This window comes from Canis lupus, chromosome 21 (assembly GCF_003254725.2).
Source record: "Canis lupus dingo isolate Sandy chromosome 21, ASM325472v2, whole genome shotgun sequence".
NCBI lineage: Eukaryota > Metazoa > Chordata > Mammalia > Carnivora > Canidae > Canis > Canis lupus.
The window spans coordinates 45,752,362-45,766,994 of NC_064263.1; the positions used below are offsets into that span (position 1 = coordinate 45,752,362).

At 35.9% G+C, this 14,633-nt stretch overlaps 1 long non-coding RNA gene across 1 annotated transcript in view; it reads right to left on the minus strand.

Annotated features, from left to right (window-relative positions):
- Positions 1 to 495: 495 nt before the first annotated feature.
- Positions 496 to 14,633, minus strand: part of LOC112667970 (uncharacterized) — a 110,665-nt gene continuing 96,527 nt past the window's right edge. Inside the window, exon 4 of the long non-coding RNA XR_003141356.3 lies at positions 496 to 967. This is a non-coding gene — a long non-coding RNA (uncharacterized LOC112667970). The remainder of the gene's footprint in view (positions 968 to 14,633) is intronic.

Below are 14,633 nucleotides of genomic sequence, written 5' to 3' on the forward strand. Positions count from 1 at the left end.
GCTGCAACACAGAATGTGAGACTCACTGTAGAGAAAATTACCTTGTCAATACGTAAGCAATGTGTTGTCTTCTAATTAACTGTGTGTATCCATTAAAAACAAACAAACAAACAAACCTCACATTTCCCTAATGGAGGAGATATCCATGATTAATTTATGATACAAACCTGATGCAGCGTATATCTAATGGTGGGGCCATACCGTAGTGTCTCCCTTATCTGAGGTTTTGCTTCCTGTGGTTTCAGGGGCCCCCTGTCAACCACAGTCTGGAAGCAAAGGATCCTCCTTCTGATATAGGGTCAGAAGGTCAGTCGTGGCCTAACACTATTGTCACATGCCTATTTCATTCACCTCGCTTCATCTGATCATGCAGGCATTTTATCACCTTATATCCTCATCAGAAGAAGAGTGAATACGGTACAATAGAATATTTTGAAAGCAAAAGAGACCACACTCACCTAAATTTTATTATACTATTTTGTTACAATTGTTCTATTTTATTATTAGTCGTTGTTAATGACTTACTGTGCCTAATCTATGAGCTTTAGCATGGGTATGTATGTGTAGGAAATAAAAAACCCTATATAGGTTTTAGTACTATCTGCAATTTCAGGCATCTACTGGGCATCTTGGAAACATCCCTCTTGGATAAGAGGGGGCCTGCTGTATTCATCTGGCAATCCTGGTTTGCTGTGTGGTTTTCAAATTTGTCATGTGCATATTATACCCAGTAAGGAAACACTCTACAGTGAGAAAATGAAAAGCCACAGGCCGGCATGATTCCTCCGCTTGTACATGTGGAGCTCTCCAAAGACACCTTTATAGTAATGAAGTCATCACCTTTCATTTATAGACCTCCCTTCATTCCAGGAGCTCGGTGTGGTTCAGAAATGCCATCCCACTGATCTTCACAGTTGCTCTTGAAGACATAGACAGTGGCCTATTAAAATGTTAAGTGGATCTGGTCCTAGAAAATGATAATCATAGTCAACTTGAGGGCAAAGATAATGCTCTTGCCAGAGGAATGAATCTGTATCACTTCCCAAAGTGGGGACATTCAGCTAGAGCTCACACTCGGCCACGTGGTCCCTGCTATGCCTCAGCATCTAAGGATTTGATTAAAACAGCAGCTGAGAGAGACCAGACATCACAGCAGCTATTTAATCCATGAGCTGCTCTAGGAAACTCAATTTGTCACTGTACAGACATCTGAACTGAATCCTTCCACCATTCCTTTTTCACTTCTCGTCTGTGTTTGAAGCTAACAGATATAAATATATAAAGAGTACACAGATGCAAACAAAAGCTATATGCATACTTCTCTTTTAGTACAGATATATGAATCACACCATTACTTACTTTGTGGGACCCATCTAGAAAAACTCCAAGTACCCAAATGACTCCAACTAAGGTAGGTTTTGGTTTTCTTTATGGTTGTTTGTTTTTAAGAAAGAGCCTATGCCTTGCTCGGGGTACCCACATTAATTACAGGGTATCCACGGAAAGGTTTCAGAGAGTTTGAACATCTGTGACTTTTGGGGTTTTTTGGGTAGAATTTTAGAATGTATAAGTGCATTTTTCTTCTAGTAGAATGTTTATGAGATTTACCAGATTCTCAGAGAAGCTTCTGAGTCTCAAAGTTTAAGAACTACTGCTCTTGAACCATCATAAAGAGGAGTCAGTTAGGTTCTATGGAGAAACGGATTTGTCTGCTTGGGCTGCCATGACAAAAATATCACAGGCTGAAGGCTTAGACAACAGAATTTTTTTTTCTCACAGTCCTTGAGGATACAGAGGAATCTAAAAGAGCTCTCAATAGTCAACACTGGAAAAATTTGAATAACCAAAGAAAAAAAAAGATAAATTGGATTATAACCAAAGAACAAAATAAGTATGAACATTTATTTATATAAATAAATAATTGAGGGCACAAAGGGTGGAGAAGGAATAAATCTTCCTTACAGAAGCTTCCCAAAGCATAAACGCAGATACGCACCCATGCAGATGGTGGAGCCTAATTTCCCTCCTCTTGAGTGTGGACTGGACTTACCAACTCATGAAATAGAGTATGAAAGAGAATAGTGACTTTACATTGGAGAAATCTGGCTGACATGATTTTAACAAATAATCAGTAAATAATCCATGTTACCTGTGATAAATCTTTGATCCTCTCACATGATGTGAATAAAGTGTCACTTCATATCTATGTTATTCTTTCCCAAAACCCCATAGCTATAGTTTGATTTTGAGAAAACATCAGGCAATCCTAAGCTAGGGACATTATTCAAACTATCTGACAGGTATACTTCAAAACTGTCAAGGTCATAAAAAAATATGAAAAATCTGGTAAAACATCATAGACTAGAGGACACTAAAGAGGTGTAACAAGCAAATGCTGCGAGGCATAACCAACTGCTCAGAAGAAACAGTGGTTATATTTTTCTTTATTAGGTGTCTATTGTGAGTTCAGTGGTTTGCAAAGGTTTATTGTGAAATAAGTATTTGTTATAAGCTTGCTTTACTTTTAACCATTTTTTGGAAGTGAAAAGAATAAGAAAATGCCATTAAAACTTTGTCATTTAAGGCATAAGGCTTTACTAAAAATGCAAGGGATAGTTTTTCTGAAAATGGCTGTTTGTGACAGGTAACATTTGGGTTAATAAAAAGCCGAGGGCAAGCAAGTATCTTATACAATATATCACCTTCATAATAATTTGTATTTCTCTTTTTTTGAACAGTTAGTACAGTCCTAGAAGTTTGCCATGTATTATTTCATTTAATTCTAATGCCAAGTTTAGAAGGTACGTACTATTAGAATTTCCCACCACTTAGTTGGTGGGGAGACAAGCTTACATTGGATAAGTCACTTGTTGGATGACAGAGCTAACAAGCAAGAAACTGAACCACAACAGTCACCATCATCTACCACCGTCCACATCCTCCTTAGCTCTTATGCATTCATGTGATGATGGCCATGACGGTATCAGCATCTTTAATTTATTCGATATCTGCAAGACCTTGTGTTAGGTATCCCACTAATCTAATTTCGGGCAATTGTCACAGAAGGGCTATCATTGTTACCCTCATCTTATGAGTGGAAACACTGAGCTCTGAAAAGGTTTAGTGATGTTGCCAGTTGACACAGGGTTTCAGAGACAGGATTAAAGCTCAAAGCCTGTGCTTTTGAAACAGAATTCACGGAGAGTACAGAGAACACCGAATTGGGGGGGGGGGGGGCTGCTGTCCACTGTTCAGAGAGACACAGAGCCATGACATCTACACGGCAGAAGGGGACTAGGAGTTCCTTTGGAGCATGAAGGAGATGCTGCAGAGGGGGAATATAACCTAGTTTTGGATGAAAAGGAGGTACACAGAACAGTTCCCTAAAGGTAGCTCCTTAAGCAGCAACTTGATATTGAGTAAGATTTTACCAGTTGAATAATGGAGCAGATGTATCCACCCTGTACATCACAAAATCTTGAGAAACATAGTGGATTCAGAGCAATGCAGGTACATTCTGGAATTCTTCAAGCCTGCGTAAGCAGGACTGATTCTGAAGGGATTTGTGCTTGAAACACTCCTGGCACTAGGTTTCTCTATGCTTGGCTATAAGCCTTGGCCAAGATGCCGCACTACAAAACTAGAAAGGCACTTGGTAAACGGATCCTTAAGGGATAACAAAATAAAATAAAGTATAATATAGTTTATTACATATCAACTAAATGTCAAATGATGAGCAAGAACAATATAAAATAAACATGGTTACATGCAGTTATATCTGAGGAAACAAAGGTGACATAACTGTCATCTAATTAACATAATGCATGCTGGGTGCCATGGGCCACCACCTCCAGGTGGATACAGTGTTGATCAAGCTATATAAAGTTTCTCACCTCAGGAAGCTTACTTGAAAAATGCTGTTTATAATGATCTATGGACTCATTCAAATCTGGGTTGAAAACTCGTATCTCATATTTGATGCATAACATTAGTCAATTCACTTGATCAATCCAAGTCTTAGCTCCTCATATACAAAATGTGTGGGATAACATTTACTTTGTATTGATCTTGACCAAGATTTTGGTAAGATAAAATATTTGTTTTATTTATTTTTATTATTTATTCATGAGAGACAGAAAGAGAGAGAGAGAGAGAGAGAGAGGAGTAGAGAACAGGCAGAGGGAGAAGCAGGCTCCATGCAGGGAGCCCGACGTAGGACTCGATCCCAGGACCCCAGGATCACACCCTGGGCTGAAGGCAGACAATCACTGAGTCTCCTGGGTGTCCCATAAAATATTTATTTAAAAATGTATCTTGGTCATCACAATATCCACACACCTGGAGGTGGTAGCCTGTGGCATTCAAAGATATGTGTTAATAAAATATAGTTATTGCAACAGTTGGTTGTATCTTAGTTTCTTTTTAGTATAACAGGTGACAAGTAATGTAATCAATATGTTTGTAATAAATATATTGCTGAGAATATTTAGACATCTGTGATTTCTTTGAGACTTCCTCATAACCCCCTGAAGTTGACTTATCAAAACTACCTTTTTTTTTTTCAAAAACAAGGAAATTAAAGAATATCTTTTTTGACTGCCCAAGATCAGATTATTTCTATGCATTTTTATTGTCTAAATTACCCACATTTGATAACTTGTTTTCTCATCTTAAGGTCACTTCTTGCTTTCTTCATGTTACAATATCAAATTGTTGTTTCCAAATTGACAGAACTCTCTTCATTGACTGTGTCTTGATTATAAACTTTGAACTCCTCAGTCTTTCATCAAAGGGAGAGATTCATCTGGCATCACCGCTGCAACATATCACCTGCTATTACAATTGTCTCTATTCAGTATTAGAATAAAAGATTCACCATGGCAGGTGCTATGCTTGTGGAGAGTTCCTTACAGGTCTTGGAAAGTTCTAGTTCTTTAGTAAGTATGTGTAGTGCTGTATGCTAACTAACTACAATTTAAATAAAGACTTGAAAAAAGGGGGGGAATCAACTGCTAATGTAATAGAAATGAGGTTACCTTGATAGTTACAATAATTATAATGTTAAACTAAGTAATCTCTTAGGGATGCTTGAGAAGACGGTATTTTGCTATATAGCAAATACCTCAAAATGTAGTAGCTTAAAACAACATTTATCACCTCATGGTTTCTCAGGGTCAGGAATCTGGGTGCAGCTTAGCTGTAATTCTCCATGAGGATTACTCACAAAGCTGCAGCTGCCGTGTCAGCCTGACCTATGATAGTCTCAAAGTGTGACGATGGAAAGAGTCACCAAGTTGACTCACTTGGCTATTGTTGGTCCTTAGGTTCCTATAGGTTATTGGCTAAATATATGTTTCATAGAAGATATCTGTCTTTCCATAGAGTAGCTAACAATGTATTAGCCTATTAGTTCCAGAGTGGAGACTTCCAGGGAGAGAATAAGGGAGACAGAGAGATTGAGAGAGAGAGAGAGAGAGAGAGAGAGAGAGAGAGAGAGATACAAGAAGCCAGTTTTATGGTGACTTAATCTCAGAATTGACATCTCAGTACTGGTACCATATCTTATTGGTTAGAAGTCACTAGGTTGTGTCCACATGTAATGAGAGGGGAGTATACACCGAAGGGAATGGACACTACGAGATGGGAACCACTGGTAATCATTTCAGATGCTCACTACCAGAAAAAGATCAATGGCTTTTTATGCTTAGGTCATTGTCTGCTAATGTTTGATTTTTCATATTAAACAGATACTTACTGGTTGAGGAGTTATATTATTTTAACATTTATTTTTTTTAATTTTTATTTATTTATGATAGTCACAGAGAGAGAGAGAGAGGCAGAGACACAGGCAGAGGGAGAAGCAGGCTCCATGCACCGGGAGCCCGACGTGGGATTCGATCCCGGGTCTCCAGGATCGCGCCCTGGGCCAAAGGCAGGCGCCAAACCGCTGCGCCACCCAGGGATCCCCTATTTTAACATTTAAAAAATATTTTATTTATTTATTGACAGGGAGAGAGAGAGAGAAAGAGAGAGAGCAAGCACACACAGAGGGAGGGGCAGGCAGGCAGAGGGAGAGGGAGAAGTGGGCTCCCTGCTGAACAAGGAGCCTGATGCGAGGCTCCATCCTAAGACTCCGGGATTGTGACCTGAGCCAAAGTCAGATGCTTAAGCAACTGAGACACCCAGGGGCCCATTAACAGTTTTTCTTAATATCCTATTTTTATAGAACTTTTTTTTAACATGGATCCTAGATTTCTGTGGACTTTAGGTATTGATCATAAATAATAAATAGAAAGGACAGAATGGCTACCTATGTTTGACTTCTTTGGTCATGAGCTGTGTGATGTTTGGATTTATGTAAGGACACCATTTATTTCCCCTTGTACTTGTAGAAACTTAGCTGGACCTGGTATTATCATATCTGCAGAGAACACAGTAAAGCTTCAGAGAGCAGAGATATTATTTTTATATTCTCTTATAAAAAGAGACTTAGATTATTTGTAGAACAATTTTTCCTCCTATTGAATTTATAAAGGCCAAAGCTCAGGTCATTCAGTTTGACCCACTGGGCACTGAAATGCATCAGCAGGTATCATAAATTCCTATATGTGGTCTTAGAGCTGTGTTCACTAGCATAGATTTTTTGTACATGATTGTTTCTGGAAATAAGTACTGGCATATCATGTCCATCGAGCTAAAAGTAATATAACCTCCATTTTTCACACACACACACACACACACACACACACACACACACACACAATCCCTCCTGCTTCAACCCCCTTTTAATTTTTTAAATTTTTAATTAATTTTTTAATTTAAATTCAATTTGCCAATATATAGTATAATACCACCCAGTCCTCACCACATCACATGCCCATAACCCAGTTACCTTGCCCCCTCACTCACAGCCTCTTCTGCAACCCTTTGTTTCCCAGAGTGAATTTCAGTAAAAAAAAAAAAAAAAAAAAAAAGCCTCTCATGCTTTGTCATCCTCTCTAATTTTTCCCCATTCAGTTTCCCCTCTTTCCCTTATGGTCCTTCTCACTATTTCTTATATCCCATATATGGCCAGCCCCCGTTTTAAACGGTCTTTGGAAAACCACAAGGAAATGATCACAAGTAATGTTCAGAAGCTGCTAAAATCTAGAATTAGCAACACTTTTTCTTTTTTCCTCTGTTTTTTATTCTCCCTCCCAACTCCTATGTACAGATCTGCTTTGCCGTAGTGACTACCATGAAATTATAAATTTTTATTTTCCAAGATCAACTCTGAAATGTACCACAGTTTTGGAGACGGGAAACCAAGGACAACAATTAAAATTTAAAAAAGAGGAAAAAAAAAGTTGATGTTGTTTGAGCCACAGGTAAATAATTTGTTGATGCTCTGCATTATTCAATAAGAATCTGAGAGTATGTACAAATGTATTATATATATATAAATGCTGAATACATAAATATACGATAAACGATTTCTATTAAAATTATTGAATGTAGTTTGATCTCCTAGTTCTCTATTGTTCTTTCCTCTATGCACCTTACTTGGAAAGACCCTGTTAAGTTTCTGCCTATCCATACATAGGCAAAATTATGTCAAATGAAATGAAGTAATGGTATAAAAAGTTGAGCAATGGGAATTCAGCATCCAAGAATTGTGGGGTTGGATTACCTGTCACCAAAAAAAAAAAAAAAAAAAAAAAAATTGTGAAGCTTTGCAAAATGTTATTTAAACAAAACAAAACAATGGAACTGTAGATCTACCTAAATTAGGCAGAAACTAGAAGAAAGTCAACATTTGAAGATGATAATGACATTGGATGAGATTTAAATATCTGTGGCTTTTTGTCTGAGAGTAAAGATATCGAAAGCTTGATATTTACTGGCTAGATACTTCAGAAGAAGATTTTCGGCACAAAAATCATAAAATATAGGCCCAGAAAGGAGAGAGTTGCAGGGAGAGTAAGCTTCAGAATCTGTACTAAACCTTTTCAAATGCTTACCTGAACGCTGAACTACACAAGCATGGAAGATACTTCTGAGTGTTGGGTAAAGACAGTAATTGCAAGGTGAAAGAACTGAGCAAAGATTTTGGATGTTTCCTTGCATAAGTGGGATAGAGACTGGAATTTGAGTCCAGCAAAATAAAGTCCCAGTGAATAAAAACATAGCAAAACCAAAAAGCACAGCAAAAAAAAACTTTTCAGAGAAACTTAACTGAGTTCAGGGTCTCTACAAAGTATTAATGTGATTAATACTTATTAATCACAGTTTCTAGACATGTTTTATGCTATGTTGTTGAGATTCTTGGTTCTGTTATATTTCTCCAAAAAGTGTTGATGTTTTTGTTTCATCAGGTTACACTCAGACTGTCCTCTGTCTTGTCTGTGTAGAACAACATTTTCAATCTCTTAGTTCTTTTGGTCTTAATTGCAAGCTCCTTGGAGACTAATACATGCATGTTGAGGAATCAGCCTGTCAATAGCATAAAGTATAGACACAGAATTCGTTTATACACATAATAGTTGTGATTGTCTGAGCTCTCTTCCCCTGCTTTTAGGGCCAGAAGGATGAGTTTTTTTTTTTTTTTTTTATCAGAGGTATAGCTGTCTTGTGCTGCAAATGCAGTTGCCCTTCAAGCTAAATCTAGAAAATTGAGGTACTCACCCAGTGCCACAATCCCTATTCCAAGTTTTGACTCACCACTCAAATCTCACTGCTTTTGTTCATCCTCCAGAGACATTTTGTATTTTGCTCAGGATTTATAGTCATTCCTTTTGGGAGAATTATATGTTAGGAACCTACTCCATGGCACTGGAAACAGAACTCTCATATTCATGTCTCTTGGGAACGAGAGAGGGAATTCTAACACAAATTGGAAAGTTTTTAATTTTAAAATTGATTTTGCTCTCCTATCTTTTATTAAGGAAATCTGTTTCACCAATTTAAAATTTAAAGAAAATGGAAATTAAGACAGAAAGAAAGAAAGAAAGAAGAAAGAAAGAAAGAAAGAAAGAAAGAAAGAAAGAAAGAAAGAAACCCTCATCTGACATTAGATCTCTCAGAGAAGATATCTCATTGATAATGTCAATACCCCTCAAGTGAAGTGTGAGGATCTCATTTAAAGGTAATAAGGAAGGGTTCTTAGTGGATCGGACTTGTGACAAATTATTTAATCAGGTATCTAAATGGTTTTTTACTTGGCAGGTGAGAGGTAAAGAGCAGAACCAAAGGCAAAATTGAAAAAGATACCGTAGTCACTATCGTTTGATCGAAGTGGACTTTTGCTCATGTCTGTGGTTTCGTTCCTATCTTTTGTCTGTGTTCTGACATAATTACAATGTGGTCTTCATTTTATCTCCTTCCATTACCATCAGATAATGACCATGTCTTATGTTGTATTCAGTGGCATTAATCATGTTTGGTATGGAATAGTTATTAGAGCTAGCTGACACCAAGCTGACAACAGTCAGGGCCAGGTGTTCTGTTTGTTTGTTTCTGTTTTATTTTTCTTTTTCAGTAGAATTAGAAAACATGCATTAAAAATGTCATAAAATAGTGATGATTTTTTTTTTTTTAGAAATTATTTGTGAAGCTATCTGTTGTAAATGACAATTTTGTAGAGCAAAAAGATATTTGATGGCCTTTTTTTTTTTTTTTTCTTCTATTTTCACCAAGTGAGGCAGAGCACAGCCTTAGTAACATGATTGTTACCCAAAGGGGAAAATTTTTTGGCATAGGCTTCCTTCCAGTGTCTAAAGTTCAAATTGAGAATTGTTTCTCCCTTATTTTCACAGAAAGATGTAGGCCTTTATATCATAAAATATTTTTGATAAAATATAGGTCCGAGTGAACAAGATTTACTCAATTAGGAGGCGTAAAGGGGAATGCAAAATTTACTCTTTTAGCAAGTCTTGAGTAATTTTTTTCTAGCTGTTAAATTCACATCCTGGTGTGTTTACTGTCAATGGAAATGGCTTTCTATCATTGTTACGTTACTTGTATCTTTTTTTTCTCTTTTCTATTAAACTGCAGAAGCAATTAGATCTTTGTAGGTCATTCAAAATCAACTCAAAGAGATTGATAAGGTAATAAATGTTATTAAAGACAAGATGCAGCAAAAATACTTTACCAATAGTATTCCTTATGTTTAAGAAATACTGAAGAAAATTCTTAAGGATGATTAAAATGAATATACAAGGAAGTAGGAAATTATAGGAAGAACAATCATTACTGAAAACATAAAAAGTCTGTGAGGAATAAGAATATTAAAAAATAAAAGACTATTGATAATTTAAACAACAAAAGGAGATATTGAAGAATTTCTATAATATATAACTTTAAGTTAGCTATACTAGTGTGCAAAATTGATAAAGTCCCAACAAGAATGAGCAAAAGAAAGAAAATAGTATTAATTACCCATATTAAGAACAAACCAAAATTACAGCAGAGATATAGATCAAGTAATTTTTATAACAATATAGATGACATATGAAGTTAACAGTCTTTGAAAAACACAACTTATTAAATCAGAGAAAAGATAATAGAAAATTAAGATAATTAAAATTAAATAATTGAATATCTTCCATAAAGATAACTCTATTCTTAAATAATCTCATTGGTGAATTCCATCAAATATGCTCAGGGGAAATATTATCAGTCTTACACAAAATGTTTTAGATAATAAAAAGGTGGAATCACTTCTCAAATCAATTTTTTTGAGGCCAACATAATCCTAATACAAAACCTGACATGAGAAGAAAACTACTGTCCAATATTACTCATGAATATAAACACAAAAAGTCTAAACAAAGTATTAGAAAATCAAACCAGCAACATATCAAAAGGGTAATACATAACCATGAATAACCAAAGTGAATGAAAGTTTTAACAACTGAAAATCAATGTAATTTATCATATTAGCAAATAAAGGAGGAACATTTATTTATTTATTTATTTATTTAGTGGATGGGGAGGAACAGAGGGAGAGAGACAAGCAGACCGTAGAGCCCGAGGCAGGGCTCAGTCCCATGACTACAAAATCATGATCTGAGATGAAATCAAGTCAATGGCTTAACTAAGTCACTCAGGCACCCCATAGAGGATCACCTCAATAGATTTAGGAAAAGCACTTACTATGATTTAATACTCATTTATATAAAATTTTTCAGTAAATTATAAATACAGGTGAACCCCTCAATCTGGTAAAGTGTATTCACAGAAAATTAAAAAAAAAAAAAAACTGGCATCATATTTAATGGTAAAATATTAAGCTTATGAATTCCTTCGGTCACCATAAGAGAAAGATATCCACTATGATCTCATTTCAACATTTTACTAGATGTACTAGACAGCTCTGTATAAAAAGAAAGAAAAATAAAAGATATAAACATGCAAAAAAAAAAAGCAAATATTTGGATTCACATTTGACATACTTTGTTTTGAAAATCCTAAGGAATCTGCAACAATAATCATAATTAGTGAATTTATGGAGCAAGGTCCCTAGTCACAAAATATTATAAAAATGTATTATAATTCAATATACTACCAAATACAAATTTGAAAATAGGTCAAAACCAGTTACAGTGACCTTAAAAACATCAAATACTTAGAAATGAATTTAACAAAAATATGCAAGAGTGCTAATAAAACACTACATAAATTTTCTGAAATTATTTTTTTAAGCCCTAAATAAATGGAAGGATATTTATTAATTGATAGATTCTTTAGTCGAGATAAAAATTTGCTCCATTTTGATGTGTAAGTCCAGCACAATCTTAATCGATAACCCAATACAATCTTTTGAAGTTATCAACAATTTGGTTCTACTAATGATATAGAAGTATAATCTTGAAATAAAGAAAAACCTGGAGGATTGAAACTGCCACATTTTAAGATATATCAAAAAGCTGTGATTATTAATATGGTGAGGGATTAATGTGAGGCACAAAGGGTCCAATGGGACAGAATAGAATATATAAGATCAAATGTGTGTGTGTGTGTGTGTAGTATCCTATTTGTTTATTTTCAAATAAATTTAGTTTGTTATGAAAATAAGATCTACTTAATTAACCAGGCTGAAGCAATTGGCTATCCATATCGAAAGAAGTGAACCCTTAACTCACACTATGTCAAAAAATTAATCTAAAATGGAATATAGATATAAATGTGAAAGTAAAAAATATTTAGATTCTAGAAGAAAACATTGATGAATGTCTTTGTTATTTGATATAAGAAAAATTTCTTAAACAACACACGTTAATAGTCTCTCCATTAATGCATGTGTGTATGTGCATATATATATAACATGTATATGTGTGATGTAAATGTCTATATATGGTAAATTTATAGAGTTTATATATATATAAATATGTATGTATGCATATATATGTATGCATATATATATATGTACCTATATGTATGCATATATATATATATGCATACCTGTAAATTTAAAACTTGTACTCACCAAATGATACCATTAAACAAATGAAATTCACAATCATATGAAATCTTTTCAATATAGATATCCAACAAAAACCTATATTTTCCAAATACAAATATTTTGACAATAACAAAAAGTCAAATAGCTTAATACAATGAAAAGCAAAAGACTTCAACAAGTACTTCATAAAATATATCCAAATGGCCATGAAGCATATAATAATGTACCAAGCTCTTCAAGTCACCAAGAAAATGCAAACTAAAATCATAGGAAAATACTGTTACATATCTCCCAGAATGGCTAACATTTAAAGTATTACAAATCTTTCAGCAATGGCAGCCCCATGGTTGCAAAGAACAAGATGATTCTCAACGTAGTCATAGAAGGTCCTGGTTTCAATTTTTGCTTAAGGTCAGAATTTCAAGGGGCCTTTTATTCTTAATTATCTAATTTCATTTTAAATAAGCATCATGCATGCTTTTGGGATGAGGATTCTTTATTGCTTTTAGTTTTTGGTAAGAGCCATCTAGTCCAGTCCCTAATGTACCATAGGCTCATAATACTGCTGTATGAAGAATAACCTTTTCTAGGGATAGATAGATGCACCCCTATATTTATAGCAGCACTATTTATAATAGCCAAATTATGGAAGCAGCCTAAGTGCCCATTGATAGATGAATGGATAAAGATGTGATATATCTATACAATGGAATATTACTTAGCCATAAAAAGAATGAAATCCTGCCATTTGCCATGACATGGATGGAGCTAGAGAGTATAATGCTGAGTGAAAGAAGTCAGTTAGAAAAAGACAAATACCATCTGATTTCATTCATATGTGGAATTTAAGAAGACATAGACATGGCCAACATGCATATGAGAAAATGCTCTGCATCACTTGCCATCAGGGAAATACAAATCAAAACCACAATGAGATACCACCTCACACCAGTGAGAATGGGGAAAATTAACAAGGCAGGAAACAACAAATGTTGGAGAGGATGCGGAGAAAGGGGAACCCTCCTGCACTGTTGGTGGGAATGGGAACTGGTGCAGCCACTCTGGAAAACTGTGTGGAGGTTCCTCAAACAGTTAAAAATAGACCTGCCCTACGACCCAGCAATTGCACTGCTGGGGATTTACCCCAAAGATACAGATGCAGTGAAACGCCGGGACACCTGCACCCCGATGTTTATAGCAGCAATGGCCACGATAGCCAAACTGTGGAAGGAGCCTCGGTGTCCAACGAAAGATGAATGGATAAAGAAGATGTGGTTTATGTATACAATGGAATATTACTCAGCTATTAGAAATGACAAATACCCACCATTTGCTTCAACGTGGATGGAACTGGAGGGTATTATGCTGAGTGAAGTAAGCCAGTCGGAGAAGGACAAACATTATATGTTCTCATTCATTTGGGGAATATAAATAATAGTGAAAGGGAATATAAGGGAAGGGGGAAGAAATGTGTGGGAAATATCAGAAAGGGAGACAGAACGTAAAGACTGCTAACTCTGGGAAACGAACTAGGGGTGTTGGAAGGGGAGGAGGGCGGGGGGTGGGAGTGAATGTGTGACGGGCACTGGGGGCTATTCTGTATGTTAGTAAATTGAACACCAATAAAAAAAAAAAAACAAATAAAGATCAAGCACCTTTTGACAACTAAAAAAAAAAAAAAAAAGAAACAAATCAAACGGACAAAGGGGTGGAGGCAGAGAGAGGGAGACAGGCCAAGAAACAGACTCTTAACAACCTGATGGTTACCAGAGGAGAGGTGAGTGCAGGGGATGGGTGAAGAGGTGATGGGGATGAAGGAGGGCGCTTGTGATGAGCACTGAGTGATGTAGGGAAGTGTTGAAACACTTTACTGTACAGCCGAAACTAATATTACACTGTATGTTCACTAACTGGAATTAAAATAAAATCTAAAAGAAACTCAATAGACTTCCCTGACACAAAATAGAATTAAAAGTTTCTGTCTTTTGATCTATAAACAAATAAACAAACAAAAAAATATTACAGGGGTGCCCAGGTGGCTCAGTTGATTAAACATCTGCCTTTGGCTCAGGTCATGGTCTCAGGGTCCTGGGATCAAACATCGGGCTCCCTTCAGAGTGGAGAGTCTGCTCCTCCCTCTCCCTTTGTCCTTCCCCCTCCCCTGCCCTGACATCACTTGTGCTCTTTCTCC